We start from the raw sequence: 4387 nt of genomic DNA on the forward strand, positions 1-4387 counted from the left end.
CAGAATTTAAGGCAGGCATCTTTCCCAGCCCTACCTGGAGATGCTGGGGCTTGAACCTGAGGCTTTCTGTGTACAAAGCATGTGCTCTGCCACCGAGCCAGGTCTCTTTCTGCAAAATATTTCATCAAAGATCAGATAAAGCCATAGATCTAAAAATCACTGTCTATTTCAGCACCACCTTCACTGTTACCACCTTCAGGCCTTGCTCAGGTCTTGACCATCTAGAGACATCTGACTGGGCGACGCTAGAAACAGAATACTGGGGTTAGATGCAGCTTTCCTCCAACCTATCCCAGGAAGTCTCCGCTGATGTCCTCAGGACCTGAGGACGCCTTTTTCCAGCCACTCTCTTCAGGCTTGGGGAACCTGTGGCCCTCCCCATGTTGCCAGACTCCAACTCCCATCACCACTGACCATTGGCCGAGCTGTCTCCAGCTGATGCGAGTCGGAGTCCATCAACACCGGGAGGGCTACAAGTTCTCCACCTCTGCTTAGGCCTACAGTGTGCCCCGCGGCACCTTCTCCTTGCGTTTTGTCTCTCCAAAAGCGGGAAAACTACAAGAGAAGTTATTGCACCCGTAATTTGCATGGAGTGGGGGGAACGCTAGCCAAAGGCAGGACATCAACAGGCATGGCGCGGTGTCAGTGGTGGGAGTTTACTCTAGATCCCTCATTCCCTCCCCCTTTGCTTGAAGTCTCCTCCTTTTCTCTCTCGCTCCGATTTTCCTGCTTTGAGGAATGAAGAGCAGCAGAGTCCTTAAGAGGCGAGAGTTGCGCAGGTGAGGAGGAGGTAGTGGTGGTAGTGGTGTCCTTGCCAAGAAATCGCCCCGAGCCGGCTGGCGGCAGCCTTTCAGGCGGAGGGAAGGGCTCTTTAAAAAAAAGGGGGGAGAAAAAAACACAGAACCCCCCGCCCCTAAACAGAAACCCCCAAAGAGGACTAGAAAGTTAAGCGCGCCGGCGAGATTGGAATGGAGCAGGCGCGCGTTCCAGCCCGGCGTACTCGGGAGCCTTTAGACCTGCCTCCAAGATCAGCCCAATAAGAACTGTCAGGGGAGGCTCTCCGCTCCTCACTTTTCTTTTTTTTTCTCCCCCCACATCGCTTCACAGTTCCATTTGGCAGGCGGGCACGTCGGAGAGCCAGAAAGCGAGCGAGCGAGCGGCTCGGCGCGTCTGAATGAGTGGATTTATTTTGGAATATCCCTCCCGTTCGCTCGGCCGGAGATGGGCTGTTGCAGCTGCTGCTGCCGCCGCTGCCGCCGCTTGTGCTGCCGTTGCAGCCGCCGCCACCGCCGACGAGCGTTGCAACGGGAGACGGAGACCCGGCACTGATCCAGCCCCGCGCTTCGCCTGGCCAGCCGGACCGGAGAGGAGAGGAGCCCTAGTCGCCCCGGCGCTTCCCCGCTCCCCAAGACCGTGGGAGAAATAAATATTTTTATTTTATTTTATTTTTTAGAAAAAGAGAAAAAAAAAAAGCCGAGAGAAAGCGAGCGAGCCAGAGGCAGCATTGGTGTGAAAGAATGAAAGCCGGTCGGAGGCAGGTACCCACTCTTGGCCAAGCTCGCCCGGGCTGGCGACTATTCGCCTCCCACTGAAAGAACAAGTAGCCACCTTTCCAGTCGAATCTTACGATTGTTTGGGGAGGGGAGGGGGGAACCGTATTTATTTCACCGCGCTGAAGTAGGAGTTTGCAAGACGTTCCTTCTTGGAGCTCCGGGGGGGAAGAAGCCAAGCAGGAGGTACCTTTTGCCGTTATTCTTTTTTGGTACGTGATAAGATTTCTCCTGGGTTGGAGAGTCTTATCACCAGGAGAGGAAGAGGGTCGCGGAGGGAGAAGTATCAATCTCCAGCTACCTCGGTCTCTCCGATAGCTCGGATAGTTTTGTCTACTTATTCAGCTGGGTCTTCTTGGGGATTCCTGGTTTGGGGGGTCTGAGTGAGGATGGTGGTGGAAGATCTCAAGGTGCCCATTCCGGACATGCCTTTTTGCAGGACTCTGCGATAGCGGTGGGGTGGCGTGTGGTCACCGGTGGTGGAGGGGTTGGTGCTTGTGCCCCCCCCCCCCATTTTAGAACACTAAATCACTTGTCTCTTTCCCACCATCTGGTTGATAGATCCAGGCATACATTCAAGACTTGAAAGACGTTGCCTGGTTGGTGTTGATAATTTTTCTCTAACCCCCCACCCCGCCAGATATATTGAGAATAGCCTTCTAAAAAAAGAACATAGCCAGCCGCCAGCCAGATACAGAGAAAGGAGGGTAAACTGGGGGGGTGGAGAGGGGCAATCTAAAAACAGAGAGGAGGGAGAAAATTAACACTGTTGTTATTATTTTCATTTAATGTTAAATATTATGCTACTTTGGCTGAGAAAATCAAGGGTTTAGATGTGAGCCTCTCTCCTCCCGGTTTCTCAAAGCAGTAAGTGAGCAGTCAAGCTCCTTTTCTACAAGTTGCTGCCCCCCTTCCCCCAAAAAGGGAACGGACCTCAGTTGCCTACCTTAGCAAAGCTGCAGCCATATCAAGATGAAACTTAGGATCAGCCCCCACCGCACCCCATGTTAGCTCCAGTCCCTTGATAATGACATGCTTTCCAAGGAAGATACGGAAAACACTATTGACCCCCTCCCTCCAAGCCAGCTTCTCTCTTTCCTAAGCGCTTCATCCAGAATTGAGGAGGGGTGGTGTTGGGGAGAAGGCTTGGAGGAATAACATGTTCTCTTACATTCCTGCTTGTATCTAACAGCTGCTGGGTAGTAACATCCCAATCAAGCTGTCAAACAGTCTTCCCCGCCAGGCTACAGTGAGCCATGGCAGAACATTTTGTTCAGCCATGGAACAGCACAGGCAACAGATCAGAACATCTCAGATTTGGGGCAATGTAGGCAGGGATTTGCTCTAGGTCCTTATTTTTGCAGGTGGTCTTGGTGGGGGCTTTCTTAAAGGAATCACCAGAGGAGTGGCAGTGCTGGTTAACGTGGTTTCTGCAAGGATACAAGGCTTAGAGTTTTAACTTAAATAGGCTGCAGATTTGGATGGAATCCTTCCAAAGTGACTTGCAAAACCAGCCATCGATGCCAACAGGTACCAAACTATGTTAAGCGCAGTTCCATCTTTAACTTCCCCTTCCCTTGGATACAGAAATAAATGCAGATACAGACAGAGAAAAAGAGTTATCCTTAAGGTTGATAATACCCTGAAGGAAGAGGTAAGAGAGGAAGAACCACTGGCTATTGATTCCCAGGAGCATAACTGTAAGGGGACTCTTTGTCAGTCACCCATTACTGTTAGCTGGCCATGGACTCGAAACATAACATAATGTTTGCATTAGGAGGGATCTAACAGCTGCTCACTTCAGTTCCAATTAAATAATGTCACTGATAACCAGCAAAGCTATAGAGAAGCCTCTTAACTTTATCCACCCTCTCTTGAAAATTCCCAGCAAGGCTTTCTTTGCAGACAGGGGCTAAGACTGCAGTCTTCTGCCCTTACAGAAAGTAAATTCAATGACATCATTGAGACTTAATTCCAAGTAAGCATTCTTAGGATTGGATTGCTCCATGTGGCACTTTCCGAGGAAAGCGTTTAGCAGGAATCCTAGAATTAAGGCAAGGGATATCCAATTGGAGTTGACCTGCTACAGAAAGCCAAGATTTGTTGAAAATAATCAAAGGGAATCACAGAGTTCCCAATGGTCTGAATTCACTTTTTAGCTGTCTGAAAAATCATGCAGAAGAACAGACGGAGACTAAATATTCTACTGCAGTGGGGGTATTCTGCAAACATGCAGCGCCAGGAATGAAAATGTCACTATTAGTAATAATAATGATAGCAATTAAAAATCAAAGTTTATAATAAGAAGTTGGTCTTAGCTCTAAGCCAATTGTATCACTTTCCCAATTTATTTATTTTTTAGGGGGAGGAGAAGTACACCAAAGGAAAGGGATAGCTAAGCACAGTCTTGTCTAACTGTTCCATGCATCCAACATAATAGTTATGTTTCACTATTTGCTATCTGAACCACAGTCTTCCCTGTGAAATGCAGCTCATTTCACCCTCCCCCTGCAATATTGCTTTTTATAGATTCTTGTCTTGCTTACACACACACACTTTCCCCTTGAAATGCTTGCAATTATATGATGGATATTAATTAACCTCCACAATATCTGTACTTAGCTGCATCTTGAGGGCCTTCTGAAATAGGAGATAACTGCCAGCTGTATTTTGGGATTGAGAGAGATGATAAGTTTTGGGGAATCAATTATTATTGTTTTTAATTAAATGAAAATTGGTCCCTTAAAAATAGCTTTGGGAAATGAAGGAACCTTTTAAAACAAACACCAAAGTTTCTGGGAAATACTGGTTAAAATATGTCTCCCTGTAACACTTTT

The 4387-nt window shown here is 48.1% G+C and overlaps 1 protein-coding gene across 1 annotated transcript in view; it reads left to right on the forward strand.

Annotated features, from left to right (window-relative positions):
- Positions 1-680: 680 nt before the first annotated feature.
- Positions 681-4387, forward strand: part of CDH8 (cadherin 8) — a 231688-nt gene continuing 227981 nt past the window's right edge. The window contains exon 1 of the mRNA XM_083625807.1: positions 681-1736. The gene's annotated coding sequence lies outside the window, so the exon portion shown is untranslated. The remainder of the gene's footprint in view (positions 1737-4387) is intronic.

The sequence above is a fragment of the Podarcis filfolensis genome, assembly GCF_964270895.1.
Source record: "Podarcis filfolensis genome assembly, chromosome: 8".
NCBI lineage: Eukaryota > Metazoa > Chordata > Lepidosauria > Squamata > Lacertidae > Podarcis > Podarcis filfolensis.